The following is a 13,982-nucleotide window of genomic DNA, read 5'->3' as shown; positions in this document are numbered from 1 at the left end:
ATGCTGAACTTTTAAAAAATATTTAATTCAGTAAAAAGGAAGGAAAAAAAGCAACAATGTTGAGAAATATTAGTAAAAAGAAATAATTGAGATTCAAACATTTTGTAACAATCTTAGAGATATGATTTAAAAATTGTTAAGAGAGTAGTAGAAGTTGTTAGTTATTATTTTATTTTCTTTAGAATAGAAAAATTATAATAATCCACTAAAGAAATTATCTGAAAGGGACAAAGAATGATGTGGTTTCTTTCAAAATTGAAGAAGAATGACTATGAGAAATTCTGAGAAAGTATTACATATAATAACAACAATTAAAGCATTTATAGAGGCAATGTGCCATCCTACTGTAATTATTAGCACAGATTCTAAAAACAGAATGCATATGTTCAGTTCTTGATTCATCACTTTCTAATTGTGTCACTTTGAAAAAGTGACTAAAATACCCATTTCCTACCTATAAAATGGAAAAAATTATAGTGCCTACCTCAGAGAGTCATTGTAAGGAATAAATGAGAACAGCTTTTTATGGAAGTTATGCCTGTTATTATTCTCAATACTTGAAAATACTTGGGCATTTTAACTCTGAAAGCTAAGTGGAACTACAGTAGATTTTCTTTGCTCAGGTCTGTTTATTTCTCCTAATAATGAATATCTTAGTAATTCCTTTTTGAGTTTCTACTAGAAAATTTACCTGACAATTGTGAGACTCCATTTGCTCATTCATAAAATGAGTATGAGGCTACATTATCTTTTAATGCTATTATGATGAACAAATAAATCAACCAGGCTAAAATGTTTGACTAATCAATAAGACTAAGTTCTTACAATGTCCTACATGACTCAGCATGATCTAGATCTCATATTAGTCTCTTCCTCTCTCATTCCTCTATAGCCCCATTCACTTCTTTGTTCTTGCTCGAATATTCCAATCCATTCCCAAATCAGGGCCTATTATATTTGCTCATGCTCAGATATTGTCATAATTACTCCTCACTACTTTAAGGTCTTTATTCAAATGTCATCTTCTCAGTAAGAACTTTCTTACCACTCTTGCTTACAAACACTTCATATACACATTTCTAGCTTGGTCTTCCTCTGACATACCATATATTATACTTATTTATCTCATTTTATTTTCTTTGTCCCCATTCTTCCTCTGACATACCATATATTACACTCATTTATCTCATTTTCTTTTCTTTGTCCCCATACAAATGCATGCTTCATGAAGGCAGAAACTTAACTTTTTTTTTTCTTGCACTGCTGTTTCTCCATCACCTAGAAAAGTGTGTGGTACATAGCTGGCATGTAGTAAGTATTAGTTGAATAAATCATTTGAAGGCTCTGTATCAGATACTTATCTCATGTTTCCTACTTCCTTTATGCTCTCTGCTTGCTAAACCTCATCAGCTTACTCCCATCAGGTCCTGCCATTGTGATGCCTGGGCTTTGCAGGGATCAGCCCTGAGTATTCTAGCCTACCCTTTAGCTTTCACTGTGCAGCCATGCCTACAAGTCACTTCCAGACTTGGATGAAACACTGTAACATGCATAGGGCATGATCTGACATCCTGAATGACCATCCAATGGGCCAAATGCTGCAACACAAAAAAGACAGAGAAGTTAACTCCTCCCTAATGAAGAACTTTGAACAACAGAAAATGAGAGTGGGCTGCAATATGCAGGCAGCTACACTCCTGCTCTTCTTCACTCCCACAACTACTCAGTGATATGGATTCTTCTTGAAACCTGTCTGGAGATATCCCTTGTGCTGGGCAGACACACCTGACAAGCAATGTACAGAGTCTCTTCACGGCTTGGTCTGAAGCAAGAGCAGTGCAGTGACACACTATGTCAGTTTGCTTCACATCACTCTGCTTCCTTTGTTTCCCCACCCCCTACAACCACCCTCATCCCTTTGCCCCAATTTTGTATCGTTTAAATCAGGCACCAGCACTATAATCCTTGCCTCAGGTTCTGTTTTCTAAATAACCTGGATAAGGCAGAGTCTTTGATGTTTCTATTCCTTTGGATTCAAGGGGCAAACTACATTAATCCCTGTGTAGGTGAGGATACAGTGGTATTAACCATGTCATTGAAGTCAAACTGAACTAGGTTTGAATCTTTAATAGTTATGTGACCTTGGGCAATTCACTTAATCATTCTGAGGCTAAATGTCTTCATGTGAAAAAAGAAAAGAATGATGAAATAACATAATACAGTACATTTCCTGACACAAAATTGTCACCCATAAAAATAGTTAAACAGTAAAAGCCATAGTACATTGATTTCTCTTCACAGCAGAGGGAGGGGCTAAGATCAATAATTTAGAAAAGAGAAATTCGAAGTATGGTATTAATAATATTTCTTTTATACTGGTGAATTTAGCTTTAAGTAAAGAAGATCAATAAATAATTTCCTATAATGTCTCAGAATATAGTAAAAATTATTGCTAATTTTTTATATTTGTTTAAAACACATAAAACACTTCTTCATATATTATTTCATTTGATGTTCCCAGCAACTCTTTGAGGTTGACCTCCTCATAATAAATGCATTTTGTACTACAAATTCTTACTGCATATAAAATGATATGATAAGAAAAAAAAACATGTATGTCTCCAAAGTAAATAAATTTCCCAAGATTTTATATTGCATGTATTAGTTTGCACTGTAATGCTGGATGCTGTAACAAATAAATTTTAGAATTCTTTAGTGCTTGTAGTCAGTCATCTGTCTTCAGTACAGCCATTCATGACTTCTGTCTTGTGGTTCTGCCTTCTTCAAAGGCCTTGGAATCCTCTGCTTTCAGGTAGAGGTGGAAGAAATGGTTAAAGGTTCACCTTTATCCATTCAAGTGGTTTGGCTTAGAAGTGACATTCATCACTTCTCACATTACATAGTCTTCTGATCACAGTTAGATGCAAGGGGTGCTGTGACACTGGGCAATGTTCTCTGGAAGGTACATACTTGCCAACCATCAGTCTATGGAATGGAAGTTTGGTGAACAATTAAGCATGTCTGCCTAGAAGAGTTAAATAACAGAGTCTTTTCTATAACCAAGGTTCTTTGACAATAAAGCTTGTGCTCGTCTCAGCAGATATGAAGCGCTCAGTGACAACTCATAAAGAGGAAACAAACAAAAAAATTATATGTCATAGCTTCCTGTGGTGGTGAATTTTATTTATAATATATGGTACATTGCTTTTAATAAAAGGCAATATCATATTACTATTACATAGCTGCACAGATTCTAATACAAATCTAAGGTATATTAATATATTGCTCATTTGAGATGAATAGTAGAAAACAGATGCACTTTGCACCATAAATGCTTACAATACATCTTTGATGGACATGTCTAACAATATACATCAAGCCAAACTTATAAAAATTAAAACCAATTTTTGATTTGTTTTTACCCACCATCTTAATTTCTCCTTTATTTGAGGTGAATTAAAATCATGCAAACAGAGGGTTAGAAAAGTAAAACACAAGGACAATACTTTCTGTGATGTGCTAAAGTTTATTTTCAACATTTAACTGTGGTTTATCCAATGGAAACTGAATCTGTGAGCCTAGTAAACAAAAGAATTCATTATTTCAAATAGAAACATCCATGTATGCAACCAGATATTTTTAAAAAGAGATGAAACAAATTCATTATGTTTTAAACTTCAACATATTTATTGTCCATCTCTTTCTTCTAATTTCCCCTCTAACCAGAAAAGTTAGTGTTATGAAAAAAAAGACACATATACTTATCTAAAAGGTGCTGACACATCCTAAGAATTTTCAAACATGTTTGTTTACACATGGTTCTTCCTCAGCCATCAATTGTTTCCATATAGCTTTTGAAAAATAGAGGGGATTTTCATAATGGTAGTATGGGCCACTTGTGTGGTATAAATATACATATTGCTAAGTAAACACTACTGTATATACACATAAAATACATACATAACACTATTTCTTGCTTATACAAGAGCTAAAGTAAAGACAGTGCCTTCTGGCTTAGCTCACAAAATGTAATTTCTATAATGAATCATTTTTCCCCCTTATATCCTAGATAGTCTAGACCAGGCAATAAGACGAAACTTTCACACACAAAAAGGAAACTAGGAATGGCAATACCATCAAAAACTACATGAAGCCCAAACCAATGAATGCTAAATAGTAGAACATTAAAATAAGGGAGGTGAGTTTTTTACTTAAGCCACTTCATTCTCAACATTCACCAGAGTAAGGGAGAAGCTTCCGTTAGTTTTGTAGGCATGGTACCTAAATCTGCTTTCTTTTTGACATTCTACAGCCTGCCTGGGTCTGGTAATGTTCTCATTACTCTGAGTGGCTGTAGGGTTCTGAAGGCTCACTGTGTCCGTCTTTTGCTTATCACCCTACAGAGATTAATCTCCACACAGTGATCTTCTGGTACTGTTAACCTTAGGGTTGAACTTTTTAGTCCATCAAGAAAGGGCAAGATTCCTAATAGCAGAGAAAATATCTAAAGTCTATAAATAAAGCAAAACTAGTGTAATAAATTCTCATAAAAATAAATCCCTCAGTGCAAAAGGAAAGATCCATGGTCAAATGTTATTTTTACTTATCCCTTTTACTTATTCCAACAATACCCCAAAATTTTCATGAAAATGTTTTTTTTCTTCTTTTCTCTCCTTTCCTATCAGCTTTCTGCCCAGAATTTGATGATGATTAGAAGCAAGTTCTATGTACTTAGCAATTTATCTTTCTACATCACCTGTTTCTAGGTGATAAATTTGCTACTTTCAAATTAGTGTAGCATTTGCTCAGTTAATTATATGCATTAGGAATTATTTCAATGGGAATGTAATTTTCACCACATAGGTGCTAAAGCAGAACTCTTCCCCAAATGTACAATTGCTGTGTGTTCATTTTTAGACATTTTTACTAAGCAAAAATCTTAAAGGGAACATATTCTGGGAAAAATAATTAAAAACTTTAAAGAAACAGTAAACATCATCCCCCACAAAAATGGCTAGAAATAAGAAAAAGAATATAGTTCTCTTTCAAATCAGAATAACCCAGAAACCCCTAAAAAAAAGTCTTCTTAGCCTCATCTAACTTATAGCCTAAATTGTGACTTTTAAAAAAAATTTTTCAGACTCAAGATATAAAGCAATAGGTTCATTGTAATATAAGCTTATCAATCTTGTACTACTTTCTATCCACATTGCTTAAAATAAAAGACAATTAACAAGATTTCCTATTTTGATTTTTTTATTTCAAATGTCTGTAAGGCCTGATTCCTTTTATACCATTTGCTATAAAGAATAAAAAGCTCATTAGCTTATTATAACAATAGCTGACTAAACTCCAACCAAAAAAAAATCCACCCTTCACATATGAGTTTTATTTTTGGATTCAGTTAAAATACTTCTAAAATATGCATGCATTGACTTTGCGAAGATGTAATTGTGATATTAAATTTTATTGAAATTTCTCAGGTCCTGATTTGTGTACAGGCTTGGGCTCTGAGTTCCCACGAAGCAGTAAAACGTTTAAAATACTGTCTGTGCAAATGCAAAATTTATGAATTCACACATCTCTGGTTGATTTATGTGAAATAATAATGCACTATTTAATGCTTAAACATGGCTAGGAGCAATGCTAGGCTATCAAGATGTACAATGGAATAATAGATTTATAAGACGGATAACCTTCTTGCCTAGAGAAGCTTGTTTAAAGGTGTTGTACAGATATATTAAACTATATGTAATTTTATACTCACTTAATGCTGTAGGCCTATACTGCAAGCAATAAAAGATTACAACCGTGGCATTTGCAATAATAAAATGATCTGGCTATTCAACATAAGGTATCTGAGGACTAAAAAGAGATAAGGAACTTGTTTAAAACTTTTGTCCCTTTTCATTTATTGCTCTTTACAACATATTGTTTTCCTTTTATGTGGCCAACGTAACTCCCTGCCCAGCGGTTATCTCTCATCATGCATCTGAGGGGAAGATTTCTATGGGACAGTAATTGGACGTTTCCAGGAGGCCTCCAGGTGCATTAAATCATCACCTGATTTGCTTAGAAAACAAAATGTAAACTTATTAGGAGGAAATATAAGAGAAAATAGTAATTGGCAGTTTTCTGGTAACCTCTTTACTCTTTTTTTTTATGCTGTGCATGTATTTCTTTTTTAATCAGAGATGGCAACGTTTGTTTTTTGTTTTGTTTTTAATTTTGGGGGCTTTTTATCATCATAAAGTAATCACTAAAATAGACTAGCTCAACTTTCATGCTCACACAACTTAAAGGCTATACAGAAATTTAGAATTCTTAAAGGGATTATTCCCGGTGTATAATGCATTCAGTTTTGTAGTGATTTGCTTTCTGAGTTTGACCCTTTTGCACAGTGTGGTGAGTTAATGACAAATGTCTCTAAAATAGATATAAACAAGGTTATAAACACATTAAAAGATCTCTATTGTATTGCAATTTCAACTAAGTTCACCAAATGTACTACTTATTTATATGGTGTTGAATAGCAATTCAACAAAGTGATTTTCAAAACCAATGAGTTATTTAAAAAGAAAAATTTGTTTCGACTAATACAGAATTTTTATACAATCTCCTTTGAAAGAACAAAATTTTTGACAAATCAAAATGTTAATGCGATTCAGTTTACATTGATTAATAGTTATAAAAAATATTATGACAAGATGAACGACTAGTTATAGGGAAATAAATAGTAGTCCTAAATTTTCATATTATATGACAAAGGGTCCAGTTAAAATCAAATTAAAATTTGATAACGTTTTTTAAATAATTATGAGGGGGGTTTTTGTTGTTTTTTCCTTTTAACTTCCCAAAATCAACCGCATGTCTGTGGCTACATTTCCTACTTAACACAAAGTTTTTTTAGTTTGACAGTGATATCAGTTATACTGACCTTAAAGTCAGCTATATTTGTCAAGAAGCAGCCTGCGTAATAACCATCAAATGTTCAACTTTCTGTGTATATAGTTTCTAAAGTACAAAATTTCAACAGCCATTGTTAATGACATTTCAGCAACTTTTATTCCCTATTTACACACACAGTGGAAACACGTATAATTAAGAAATATCCCAGTGCTGAAATATCATCTTATGTGGGCACTAACTGTTGAATGATTTTCAGCATTTCAACATTGCCCTGAGGAGATGTACAATATCTAAGCAGCCACAAATCTAGTAACTAGTTGAAACTTGTCAAAATATGTGGTCAATCTGAGTTTTGAAGATATAGTTTGTGTCCATTGGAACCGGGGTTCCTGCAAGCTACAACTGCCTACTTTCCTGAAGTAAGATCATCTGAAACATTTGCAAACAGATAATCGTGGGTTCCTTTATAAAAATGAGATGGGAGAAAGGGTACTGTGGCACTACTCAACCTTGACTGCTAAAGGAATACAACAGTATTTTTTCCATTAAAACATTAATGCAAATGTATGATATAATTAGAAAATATGTTAAATTTGCTAAAAGCCATTGTCTATTTGAGTATTCTGTTTTGGGAGTTGAGACAACTTTTTTTAGGTCTCTGTCCCACATATGTTATTTTCTATCTTCTTACCCTGCTTTATGTTTTGTCATAATACATAGCACTTCTAATACCTGAATTATTATTCATTTGTTTATTTGGTTATTGTCTAACTCACTCAACTTAAATGTTAAGCTCTGTGAGTGTAGAATATACAAATACAGTAAATCCTCCCTTAGTGTTATCAATAGGTTCTTAAGCCAAACGACCATTTAAATAGTCATTGAAACAAATGAGTACTCTTTTACTAAAGAACTATTTAGCCTTGAACAAGTCATTGAAATTTTCTGGGTTCCAGACTCTCCCTAATTTCAAGAATGAGGGAATTGGACTTAGTGATCTCCAGGTCTTTCAGATTCAAATGTTTTAATATGATTAAAATGCTTTAATGTGACCCTGTAAACCATCCTTTCTAAAACATGGTATGTTTCCATGAATTTGTTTAGATAAATATGAATTCCTCTGCATCACTGATTATAGTTTCTATTCAAATTCTCTAGCAAAAAGATTATATTTTCCTATTTTTAATAGTTCAAATTTGTGTTCAGTTACTTAAAAAATAGAGTGATTGTGCCAGTTATCAATGTACTGCTTTTCAGGTCCACATTCACCCTTCATTGCCCTGTCTTGTGATACTAAAGCTGGACCCTCTAAACATTTCTTTGCCCACTGGCACAATGCTAAACTTTGTCATCGAGGGTGACAGAAGGACGCTGGAGGAGAGGAGTCTTTTGGGGTAGTCAGTATGCCTTCCTCCCCCTTCTCCCTGCAGTGCCACCAGCATGTGGGCACCAGGTGGTGCTCAGTTACCCAGCAAGCTTCAGCAGCACTCCTGCAGCAGCCTCCAAGCCAGTTCAGCTGCTGCCCAGAGGCTAGCAGGCCCCTGCTGGGCAGCTGTCTGGAGGGTTCCCCCTGTGACCTAGGGATTTCCCAGGGAGCTTCACTAGCATCCCAGCAGGGGGTTTCTGCTCACCGGCCCCGCAGCGCCTCAGCCAGCTTCACCACTCTCTCCATGTGTGTCCGTTCCCCGGGCACTTTGCCTTAGCCAGAGAGTCAGCCGCTGCTCTATCAGATATTTCTATGTTCCTTGGAATTCTCTTTACCTCTTAGTAGTTAATCCTTAGTTGCTAGTTAATGAATTTTTAGAATAAGCTTTACTGCCTGTTTTTTGTCTCCTGGCAGGACGCTGAATAATATAGTTATTTTTTAAAGGATTTATCTAATAAAAGTTAATAACTTGTATCCTATTACCTCAAATTATACTAACATCTATATTTGAATTTTGTAAAACTTTGGAATTTCTTGTAATTTTAAGACTTTTCTTTCTTAAAATGAAAAAAACATATGCTTCCTTAGTTTCTAATTTTATATGTGGAGATTGTTTTTAAAAAGGATAAATTTCTTTATGAGTGAGGGAAACTGAGTTAATAAATACACAAGTCCCTAGAGTCCAATTTACTTTATAGCCCAGGATAAAATGCCTTCATGTAGATTAGTGTGCATGGAATTAACCACCAGAGCCAAGCATGGTAGCAATGACAGTAGCTTAAGCTGGATTAGGCATGGGTGCTTTTGAGTTAGAATATGGGATTCATAGACCACATGAAGATTATGGAATATTATCTGGTTTAAGGTAAAACATGCAATAAATTTCAGATTTTTTCTCCTTTTGAAAGAGCTCTTTAAATTGCACAACATATATATTTTCATGTATCATCTCCCTTAGCTTTCAAAAGCTAAATGTAATTCTCAGTATTTGTTAACATTGTTCTTTTGCTTAGCTGAAAGAGATGATGTCATCTAACAAAAATATGCACACAATGTTATATTCCTCAGAAGCTGTGCCCACCTGATCTTCTTTCTTCCTAAGGAACAATTAAAGTCAGAATTGGAACAGGGGCCCTACTTTAAACACCAGCAGTAGCTTCTAAAAACTTAACATTTTTCAAATTTTAGTTCATGTTGTTCTTTTACTGCTACTGATGAAATATTTTAAAAGTGCCATCTCGATGGAGGAAGGGAAATAGGGCAATAATGGGACATTATTCTTATACTAAACTTTATTGCACAATGCAGGCAGGCTGGATGGGAGCATTAGAGAGGGAAATATTAGAAAAGAGAAGTCTCTACCTCAGTATATTGAGAAGTAGAGGTTATTCTTACCTGGCAATCAGGCCAGTGATTTTACCCAGTTTGTTTTAACCTCTTCCCCTCTAGGACCTTCTGCCATTTCAGTCACCTGGTCCAAGCTTCTCATTTTGCAGGCTAGAAAACTAAGATCTGTATAGGTTAAGACCAAGGTTACACAGCTAATTGCTGGACTGAGCTTTAATGCTATAAGAACTGCAGCCCTTTTAATCAAAATCAGTGACAGGGTCTGCTAGCTGCCTCCCAATACCCAGCTCCCCCTGTCTTAACACAGAATCCCACTTTTTAGATGGGCAGATTTCTATTCAGCCTCCCTTACAGCTAGATGTGGCAATGAGACTTCTTGGCCTATAAGATGTGACAGAAGTTTTGTATGTCACTTCCAAGAAACATCATGAGAGGTATAAGGCATGGCCTTTCCTAGCACCTTGCTGTTTCTTGCTGACTCAATTAAAACTAAATAGCTGCCACTCACATAGCCATCTTGAGCCCTGAAGTGATGTACTAAACATGGCTGAGCAACAAGATAGAGGGAACATGGGTCTTTGCCACAATAGAGCCATTACACCAGCTTTGGACTGCTTACCTCAGGACTTCTACATGAGAAAGAAATTATCCTGTTTAAGCCACTAATAGGCATATGTGGACAACCCTAATCCTAATGGCTTAAATAATTGCAGGTCCATAAATTTTATAACAGCTCTTCTGGAAGAGAATAACAAATTCTCACCTTGTTACTCAAAGCGTGATTCACTAACCAACAGAAATGGCATCAACTAAAATCTCAATAGAAACCCAAAATCTCAGGCCTCTCCCTACCAAACCTGCATCTGCATGTTAACAGGATTCCCAAGTGATGTCTATTCACATTCGTGTTTTGGGAAGCACTGCTATGAGATGATTAAGCGTTCTTCCACATCTTCCCTTGATACTGAACCTTGTGGGTGTGGGCAATTTTACTCAAGGGTCTTTCTATAACCAACAAACCACGTGGTATCTGGCAAGATGTCCAAATTCTGTTTCAGGTATTATAATCACTTATAGACAATTAACACATGAAGGTCTATATTTTAAATTTAATAATCATCATAAAGCAATTGTGAACATGACTTTTTTTTCTGTCTCGGGAAATCCTAGGAACAAAATAGGTTAATACTCAGTTTGTCATTGTAAAATGTTGCTTTGCAGAAATGGATAGATTTTATCCAGAAGTGTGTTTCTTAATCCCAGTCTAGAGTTATTTTTCCCACACATACTCTGCCTAATTTGTTCAGGAAGGAGATGATACAAGAGCTTGATGTGTATAGGAGATCTCAAATAAACTTGTCTAGGGTCACACAGGGAGTCAGAGTTACATGAGATTGGACTACCAAGATTCCATCTCTCCAACAAGAACAACAAAAATCTATTATAGAATTCTGATCCTGCAAATATTCTTCAGAAAGGTTCTTATGGAATAAAGCTCAAATTTGATATAATGTCCATATTGAGTGAGTAACTCTAATTGTAAAACATAGGGTCTCTCTTGATGTTTTAAGTAATATCTTAGCTTCTATAATTATTAATAAACTAGAGGCCCAGTGCACAAATTTGTGCACGGGTGGGGTCCAGCCGGCCTGGCCCCAATCGGGGCGGATCAGGGCCGGGCCTGCCTGTCGGGAGGAGGAAACGGCAGGAGGTTGGCCAGCCAGCCCCCGCCCCTGATTGGGCCAGTTCGCTGGCCGCAGTGGGCGTCATAGCGACTGGTCTTTACAGCATTCTGGTCGCTGGCATTATATGTATAGATAGATAGATAGATAGATAGATAGATAGATAGATAGATAGATAGATAATAGATAGATAGATAATAATTTTAATCTAAAGCATAAAATACTTAAGAATAAGCCTAATAACTTTAGTAGACTGAGAAGAACAGCTTCCCAAACAACTGAACACGTTCTCCCATGTCCTTACCCTTGTACTGGCAATTTTGGAGATTACCTCTAACTCTGTCTGATGTTTTAAGTGATGTTGCAAGCAGCCATACTTGATGACACAAGAATATTCAAATCAGACAGACCAAGGTTATAATTTAAGATTTTCAAATACATTAAATCTAGTAATATATGTTTGTTTCTTAGCTTTATTTAATACTAGAGGCTCAGTGCACGAAATTAGTGCACTGGAGGGGGGTGTCCCTCAGCCCAGCCTGCACCCTCTCCAATCTGGGACCCCTTGGGGGATGTCTGACTGCTGGTTTAGGCCTGATCCGTGGGATCGGGCCTAAACCAGCAGTCAGACATCCCTCTCACAATCCAGGACTGCTGGCTCCTAACAGCTCACCTGCCTGCCTGCCTGATCGCCCCTAACCACTTCTGCCTGCCAACCTGATCACCCCCTAACCATTCCTCTGCCAGCCTGATTGACACCTAACTTCCCCTGCTGGCCTGATTGCCCCTAAATGCCCTCCCCTGCTGGCCCAGTCGCCCCCAGCTGCCCTCCCCTGCCAGCCATCTTGTGGTGGCCATCTTGTGACCACATAGGGGCAGCCATCTTTTTGTGTGAGGGTGTGATTGTCAATTTGCATATTACCTCTTTATTATATAGGATAATTAACATACACTAAGCTTCATATATTTAAAGTACACAATTTGATAACTTTAATACTTGTGTACACTCAGAAAACCATCACCATAATCAAGGCAGTAAACATAGACATCACCTGTTAGTTTCCTCTTTAATCCCTCCCACCTGTCCCTCCCTACTCCCTAATCCTGTTTAGAGGCAACCATTGATCTGCTTTGTCAGTAGACCAGTCTGAATGTTCTACAATATTACATAACCAGAATCATACAGTGTGTACTCTCACTTCTCCAGCATAACAATTCTGATATTATCACTATTGTTTTATGAAAAACCTAGTTGTTCTTTTATTGCTGAGCAGTGTTCCATTATGAGGATAAACCACAAATTGTTTATTTATTCACCCAGTGAGAGATATTTGGTTTTTTTCCAGTTTGTAGCTATTACAAATAGAGTTGCTAAAAATATATGTGTAAAAGTCTATGTGTAAACATACTCTTTCATTTATCTTGGTGAAATGTCTGGCACTTAAGGTAAATGAATATTTAAATTTAAAAAAAAAACAACTGCCAAACTGCTTTCCCATTTTGAACTCCACCAGCAGCACACCAGAGTTGAATTTTGCAGCATCTTCACCAGCCCTATTGTCAGTCTTTCTGATTATAACCATTTCAGTGGCTGTGTGGTGATTTCATATTGTGGGTTTAATTTACTTTCCCCTAATGATTGATGATGCTGAGCATTATATACTTATTTGCCATCCATAATCTTTTTGGTAGACTACCTGTACAAATCAGCTCATTAATGTTGTATTTGGAGTATTCCTTCCATATTCTGGTTTAAAATGTGTGTTTTAAATATGTGATTTGCAATATATTTTTCTAATCAATGGTTTGTTTTTTGCATTCTCTTCACAGTGTCCTCCAAATAAATAAATTTCTTAATTTTGATAAAAGCCAATATATATTTATATATTTTTTTATTATGCTATCAATGTTGTGTTTAAGAAATCATTGCCTAACCCAAGATAACAAAGATTGGCCTCTATGCTTACTTCCAGTTGTTTTAGATTTTTAGGTTTTACACTTAGGTCCATGTACCCCTTATTTTTGTTAATTGTCATCTAAGGACATATTTTCTATTGATCTTTTTAGAGAATGTGAAAGGGGGAGAGAGAGAGAGACATTGATGCAAGAGTGACAAATTGATTGGCTGCCTTTTTGTGCCCAGACCAGGGCGGGTATTGAAACTGCAACCCAAGTACATGCCCTTGACCTAGAACCGAACCCTGGACCATTCTGTGTGCAGTATGACACTCTATCCACTGAGCAGCCAGGGTGGTGCATGTGCCACTTTTAATTAATTTTTATGTGTTGCAATAAATGGGTCAAGTTTTATTTTTTATTTATTTATGGATGTCTAATTGTTCCAGCATCTTTTGTTGGAAATACTGTACTTTTTTCATTGAATTGTCTTCCTTGAAAATTATTTGACCATGTATGTTTGAGCTTATATCTGGCTTATTTATTCTATTTCCTCAATCCATTTCTCTACTTTCATCCCAATGCTACATTGTTTGATGACATAATAAGTAAAACAATATCAGAACAGATATCATAAGTCCTCCAACTTTGTTCTATCTTTTCATCGTTGTTTTTGGCAATTCTAGGTCATTTTCATTTCCATAGAAATTTAAAAATCAGCT

The sequence above is a fragment of the Cnephaeus nilssonii genome, assembly GCF_951640355.1.
Source record: "Cnephaeus nilssonii genome assembly, chromosome: 7".
In the NCBI taxonomy this organism is placed as follows: Eukaryota; Metazoa; Chordata; class Mammalia; order Chiroptera; family Vespertilionidae; genus Cnephaeus; species Cnephaeus nilssonii.
This window is presented reverse-complemented; position numbering follows the sequence as displayed.